This window comes from Pinus tabuliformis, chromosome 8, assembly GCF_031772625.1.
Source record: "Pinus tabuliformis cultivar Carrire ecotype Pingquan chromosome 8, CPIR1, whole genome shotgun sequence".
NCBI lineage: Eukaryota > Viridiplantae > Streptophyta > Pinopsida > Pinales > Pinaceae > Pinus > Pinus tabuliformis.
In genome coordinates this window covers 968,292,517-968,300,033 of record NC_142294.1, presented here as the reverse complement: position 1 = coordinate 968,300,033, position 7,517 = coordinate 968,292,517, and the positions used below count along the sequence as shown (strand labels likewise).

General features: G+C 42.2%; 1 pseudogene across 1 annotated transcript; it reads right to left on the bottom strand.

Moving 5' to 3' along the window:
- Positions 1 to 4,178: 4,178 nt before the first annotated feature.
- Positions 4,179 to 7,225, bottom strand: LOC149238693 (leucine-rich repeat receptor-like serine/threonine-protein kinase BAM1 pseudogene; annotated as a pseudogene). The gene is made up of 2 exons (XR_016246397.1): positions 5,364 to 7,225; positions 4,179 to 5,207 (listed from the first exon to the last, which is right to left on the bottom strand). The product of XR_016246397.1 is annotated as a leucine-rich repeat receptor-like serine/threonine-protein kinase BAM1 pseudogene (transcript).
- Between the last annotated feature and the right edge of the window lie 292 nt (positions 7,226 to 7,517).

Genomic DNA, 7,517 nt, shown 5'->3' with positions numbered 1-7,517 from the left:
TAGAGACAAAATATGCAAAGATTGCTCATTTATATACCATGTAAAGGTGAATATATCAAAATGGCACCGAGTGCAATACATATCATCGACAAAATAGCAAAATACATAAGCAATGAGGCTCTAAATGGCCTATAAAGTCCAAAAACAATGCTGCTCAAATTCCCCTCTCCACTGTGTTTTAGTTTGCACAAATTACTAAGTACCTGAAATGAATATGGGTGTATAAAGATTTCTGTGTAATTCCTGAAGTTATATTTCAATGAGATCAGAGAGAGTAGTTACTGACTGTCAGTGTGAACATTAGTGTCATTGATATTGGTTGAGTTCAATATAAATGTGAATCTGATATTCTGAAGCGACTTCATTAGCATCTATTTCGGTTTCCAGTGGCTTTATGTAATAAGAACCTAGGAAGGCATCTAGAGCAGTTAGTAGACCAACGGTTTGACGAAAGTATTCACAGAAGTAAACTACAAAAAATCAGAAATTTACAGGGTATATCTGGGAGATTTCCAAGGTGGGATTTATATCAGCAATCTGTGTTATTTCTGAGCATAAGGTGTCATTCTAGTTGCTGGTTACAATCTGATTATACCTTCTTATCCCAATATGCTGATGTATAAATTGAACAAGCAAAAATTTACACCTACAGCGGCATGCCATTGAAGTGCTTGACGAAATAACGCACAAAAAACATACTAAACTCAGAAAATTCAGTGACATTTTGGGCTCACGGTGGGCTTGCCTCCTAACCAGCCGGTTTAGGACGGAACCAGCCTGTTTGATACAAACAGGCCGGTTCCATCTTAAACCGGCCGGTTAGTACCAGTTTAGGGCAAAAAAAGGAGAAATGGGTTACTGACCGGGTTTTTTTGGCAGGTTTTGACCTGTGGGCTTGCTAACCGGCAGATTAGACCGGTAACTGGTTAGCAAGACTGGTTTTTACAACTATGTTCCTGGGGTGGCAAATTGGGGGGAGCTATCTACAACCTATAAGGACAAATCAAACTAACCTAAACTTGGGCCTTGGGGATATCCACTAACAACCCAGCAAAAGCATTCGTTCTCTTTCAAAGACTAAAAGTTCTTAGATCAATGGTGAACATGATTCTAATTGTCGTTGTTGTCAAACCTTGCAAGGATGACAACAAGACTTCAAGGAATTGTTAAAAGTTTCAACTCCATTGAATTTTATTACATTCTTCAACATCTCAACAGGCAAGTTGATTCACTGGAAAACAATGTAGCTCAATTGATTCAAGGGTGGTTAAGTAAAAACGAGGAGGAACCAATCATAGAATATCTCCTATGAATAAGCACGTAAACCTTATGAATGAAATGCAATTTGAAATAATCCAAGTGGCAAATCTCCTTAATTCATTTGACATGGACTATTATTTCCCTCATCCTCCTCGAACACTTCATCGTGTTTGGTCAGGAGGGAGTTACCATTAGAGGTGGGATGGTCTCTTGGAACAAAGGTGGGATAAATCATGTCTGGCCAAAGAGCAAGGTTTTATCTGCAATGTTTCTAAGGCTCAACAAGACAATGGAATGGATGAGCCTTGGTGATGATCCTATTCCCTTTGAAGGTGTTTCTTCTGAATCTGGGTGGTGCCTCATCCATTTTGCTTGCAGATTTAGCTCTTCTCCAACTGATTTCGCTTTGTGGTTCTGCGAAGAATTGTGTTTCTAGGATCCATTGTGGAGCTAAGGCGTTTGGCTCTATCCATTCCAGGCACACAGGGTCTTCTAGCTTGCAGCACCTCTGTAGCATGGCATTCTTCTTTATATTGAATGGATGGTCACCTATGTCCTTGCAGATGCACCCCATGTGAAATTGCCAATTTTGTTAAAATTGGCAACTAGCGCCAAACTCCATGTGGGTCATCTTATTAATGGAAGCTGATATTTTTCTTGGATCCCTCTCATCGAGAGGTGTAAGATTGATCTAAAGATCATCCAATTCCGATAAGTATTCATGGAGATATGAATTTATTTGTGTTATGGGACAATTCGTCAAGGTCGGCCAGCAACCAAATAAACCCCACTTGTGCTCAACGTTTTAGTATAAATAGAGGTGGCCTTTAAGTCATTTCAACACACTTGGGATCTCTTCCTCTCTACTTGTCTTTGGGTTTTAGTAGGAGGAGAGATCCTAAGGGATAACGCTGCCCTAATCCAGAGGGCAGAAGCCGGAACTGCTGGGAATTGCCGGAATTGCCGGAACTGCCGGGAACTGTCAAAACTGCCGAGAAAAGCTGGAACTGGAGGGAAAAGCTGGAACTGCCAGGAAAAGATGGAACTGCCGGGAACTGCCAGAACTGTCGGGAATCGCCGGAACTGCCGGCACTGCGGGAAAAGTCAGAACTGACGGGAATTGCCAAAATTGTCGCGAAAAGCCAGAACTACCGAGAATAGCTGGAATAGCCGGAATTGCTAGAACTATCGGGAACAACCAAAATTGCTGGAACTGTCGGGAATTGCCGGAACAAGCGAGAAAGCTGAGGGCAGAAGCCAAAATTGCTGGGAACAGCGGGAATTGCCAGAACTGTTGGGAACATCTGGAATTGTCGGAACTGTCGGAACTGCTAGAACTGGCGGAACTGTCGGGAACTGCCAGAACTGCCGGGAACAACTGGAACTGCTGGAACTGTCGGGAACTGCCGGAACAGCCAGAGCATCTGTCTCTGAAGGAGAGCAGCATGCAAGGGAAAACTAACTAACATTGGGACAGTTGTATGGTACTTAGCAGCAAATACACCAAGCATGCAATGTTACAGCTAGCATGCAAGGGACAATTAGCATGCAATAGCAAGCATGCTAAGGACAACAAGCATGCTAGGGACAACAAGCAAGCAAGATGCAGCGAACACATAGGTCAGTATGGCAACATGGTGCAGCAATAGCACATAATGCAATACAGTGATGGGTACAATCATGATTAATGAAGCGTGATGAGATGCAACATAGTGATGATGGGTGCAGCATGGTGCAGCGCAGTGAGGTGCAGCATGATGATGAAATGCAGCACAACAATAGGTGAAGGAGTCACCTTGGAGAATCAATTGAAGCAACATGTCTTCAACTGATCTCATGTATCATCTTCTTAGAGATGATCTATGCTCTTATCTAGATAAGTCAAAGTGTTGACTTCTGTTGTAAACGTACTATCTCTCTCTCTCTACTGAACTATTGAAGAACATACAAGAAGAATTGATCAAAGGTTTCCCCACATTGGGGTTTGTCCTTGGCTAGCGCCACATCTTGTGTCCTCTTGTCTTGGCTTGTCTTCTACGATTTATGTTTATGTTCTATCTGCAGTTTACTTTAACGTTGATGTGATCGCTAATCTAGAAAAGTTATTGAGCTAATTGTGAAAATTGAAATAAATTGCTCTAAGCATAGAACATACCTAAAATTTAACAAATTTTTGTAGGGTAATGAGGAGGGTAATGCAACAGTCCAAGGGTCTCCAAAGCAGCTGGTCACATCTCAGCTGGTCAAAAATGCAGAATTGTAACCTAAGGTAGACATACTGAGCACACAAATTGGGAGGCTTGCAGCAATCCATAACATGCAAACTCATTTGATCTCAGGACTGGTCAAGAGCACCAATTCCATAATTTCACCTCCAAAGGGTTCAATTGGATCTTATAAGGCTGAGATCAAGGAAGAAGACACAGTTCAACAGACTCGGGAAGTGATGGAATATGAAGAAGCAGATTTAGAATCTCAAATACCTGTCAAGCAAGAAACCCACAGTGAGCAAGTTTCCACTAAACAGTCCAGGTTTTTATGTTTCATCAATCAGTACTTTTGCAGCTTGCTAGGCCAGTACATTAGAATATACAGCTGTAGGTTGTGTTTTATGGTGCAAAATGTAAGAAGTAGAACCCTGCAGACTATAGGTAGGGCCTTATCAATTTTTGGCAGTATTGAACCTATGAGGCCAAACCCTGTTGTTTTAAATCGTATTATCTCATTGTACAGTGCAAACGCAGCTTTCTTTTAATGCAATTAGAATTACTATCCATTTCAATCGTTTTTCTTTTCCTTTTTTCTTTTTTAAAGAAAGGATGCCCCAACATAGAGTCAGCCATGCTAAAGCCGAATAGATTTGGCTTTATCATCCCTATTATACCATGCTACTATTTTGCCCCATCACGTGCGTTTGGGCTCAAGTTCCATTGACTATTTATACATATGGAAATTATGTACATTAAATTCCTCCACAAAGATTTTCATTTCAACAAAAATCCTTCTAAGTAATCTGCTAAATCTTTCGAAAATAATAATCAACTTGAAAAAACAAACTTCTTTTGAATGTTGATTGAGTGCCCTAGTTAGACACATTTGTTATTCACTGTAATTGTAACCTACATTATTGTCGTATCATATATTCCTCTGCATGGGTTTTTTGTCTCAACAATCTGCTGCAGGTTTTTTTCATTTCTCAATCTGCCCAAATTTCAGATGTTTACAATTCACATTCACGTTATACAGTGATTGGTGTCTTCATTCATCATTTGGAGGCTTTAGTGGCCAACAACTACCGCCAACCTTTCTTATGCCAGTGAATCAGACGCATCTCCTATCATTTTGCTGATATTCTAACAAATTTCCATCCCGGAACCAACAATAGGACTTACAGAATGCAACTGAGTAAATTAATCACCCTCTTGAATGGAATTTTTAGGTGGTCACTGCTAACTGATATTCTGTGTATGAAATTATGAATTATGAGGGTATTAACTGGCTCTGACCATGTGACGTAACAATGAAAATTTGAAATGGATTCAGATAGAGAGGAAATCAGGAGGGTGGGCAGCACCAGCTGGTTGGGGGGATTCCGCTCCTTCTGAAGGAGTTACGGGATTTTCAGGAGGTTTGAGCTTTGGAATGTCACTGAGCATCTGAACTACCTCTCTCATGGTAGGCCTCTCTACACTATGTTCGTCGACACATTCCATTGCCACTCAGAAAACGTGGATAACCTCGTACAAAGGCACTGAAGACAGTCTCTCGTCCAAAATGTTTGAAACTCCTTCCTTGGTGGAGTTAGTCATCTTGTTTTACCCACTGAACAATATCTACACCATCACCTAACTCCCCCACGGGCCTTCTACAACTGACTAGTTCCAGCAGCACAACTCCAAAGCTATAGACATCACTCTTTTCATCCACTTTCAGCGTATATGCATATTCTGAAGAAAAAACGCGAGAAATACTGTATGAAAACTTAGGTATAAGCAATCCATCAACATGCTTCATCTGATTGATTCTTTTCAGAAAAACACAGGGCATGGAAAATTTCAAATTGAAATATTATAAAGGGCAAGGAGATAAGCTTGATTGTTTACCCGGAGCAATGTAGCCATAGGAGCCTGCAATGGAAGACATACATTCTGAAGCTCCCGAATCTTGCAAAGCCTTTGCAAGGCTGAAATCAGCTACATGGGCCTGAAAATTGGAATCCAATAGAATGTTGTTGGACTTTACATCACGGTGTATTATAATCGGGCAACAATCATAGTGCAAATAGCAAAACCCTTCAGTTGCCTCAATGGCAATCTTGTATTTGGTAATCCATGTCCATCTTTCTTCCCATGCAGCAACTCTCCTAGGCTTTCGTTTGGCATGTACTCATAAACAAACTGATTGATTTCTTGATTTGGGGAAAACCCCAACAATCTCACTATATGGCGATTTTAAATCTTGCCCAAACTCTGAATCTCTGTAGCAAACCCATGGTCGTGAGAAGACCCTCTTCCACTCTGAGGCAGCCTCTTCACAGCAAATTCCTCCTCGCTCTGCATCAAACCCTTGTACACAACCCTTGCTCCTCCCTTCCCTATAATATTCTTCTCTTTCAAACATTCCAGGACGTCTTCACAGATGAAGTCCAGCCTCTGGTATGTTGTTAGCTTCCAGGATCTTGAAGCATTACTCTTCTTCAAAGCCCTGGTTTTGATGATGGCAGCAGAGGCAAATACCAGGGAGCATAATAGCAAACCTACGACCAGAACCAACTTACAGTCGAAGAAATGGAAGAATCCTTGACACGAGTGTGTGGCGAATTGCACTAAACTGCGCAAGGGCCTAGCTACAATCCACACAATCCAGGGTTTCCAACGAAGGAGGTTGCATTGAAGAAAGTGAACTAGCCACCATTTGGTACAACACCAGACAAATTATTGTAGGAGAAATCCACAGAAGTCAAGCTCGGCATCTGCTCTAATTCTACATGAATACTTCTAGAGAAATGATTCTGAGAGATATTCAGATAATTAAGGATGCCCATATTGGTGATTGTGGAAGGAATTGGGCCACTCAGATTATTCCTACTCAAATCTATATATGATAAAAGCTTGCATTAACTTATCCCATCTGGGATTTTCCCTGAGAATCTATTGTTACTGAAATCCAACTTGCTCAGTTGTCTCAGTTCATTAATCTCAGCAGGAATAGGTCTTGTGAATTCATTTCCATTAAGCAAAATCTTTGTTAAACCAACGAACTTACCTATAGTCCGAGGCAGGGGGCAGTTGAGCATATTATTAGAGAAAATCAGCTGCGATAGCCCCAGGGAAACTTTGATGCCCTCCGACAATAGGGGATCTGTCAAATAATTGTCCTGGAGCTCGATGAGGTCCAGCTGAGGCAGAGTCAAGAGTCCAACATGAATCAAACCGTTGAGATAATTGTTTCCCAGGCGAAGGCGTGTGAGAGATTTGCAGGACCCCAAGGTTTCCGGAATGGGGCCGAAGAATAAATTGCCAAGCAGAATGAGGCTCTGAAGCTTGCCACCCATGCAAACATCCGACGATATGAGGCCTGTGAGCTTATAAGGGGAGACGTCGAGGGCCAGCAACTTGCCATTTCTCCCAAGGTAGCAGGGAATTGAACCCGTGACGTTTTTGTCCCACAGATTCAACATTTCGAGGTCCGGCAGGTCGCCGATGGAATTGGTGATTCCGCCATGGAGCCTGTTACAGAACAGATTCACGAGAGTGGGCGAGACCAAGTTCTTGAATTCTTCCGCGATTCGTCCAATCAACTCATTGAATGAAATATCCAAGGACTTCAGGTTTCTTAGATTGTTGAGCTGGGTAGAAATGGGGTCTGAAAGGGTGTTCAAGTACAGGAAGAGCGAGTCGAGTGAGCTCAGATTGCCTATCTCCGCTGGAATCGAACTTGTGAGCCCGTAGTTCGTCCAATCAACTCATTGAATGAAAGTTCCAAGGACTTCAGGTTTCTTAGATTGTTGAGCTGAGTAGAAATGGGGCCTGACAGGATGTTCAAGTACAGGAAGAGCGAGTCGAGTGAGCTCAGATTGCCTAGCTCCGCTGGAATCGAACTTGTGAGCCCGTAGTTAGACATGTCGACTCAGATGAGATCCGTTAAGTTCCCACACTACGACGGGATCCCACAGGAATAATTATTGTAGTGGCCGATGAAGAGGCATCTCAGCTCGGTGAGTTTGCCAAGCTTCGGTGTCAAGTTATTGCTGAGGC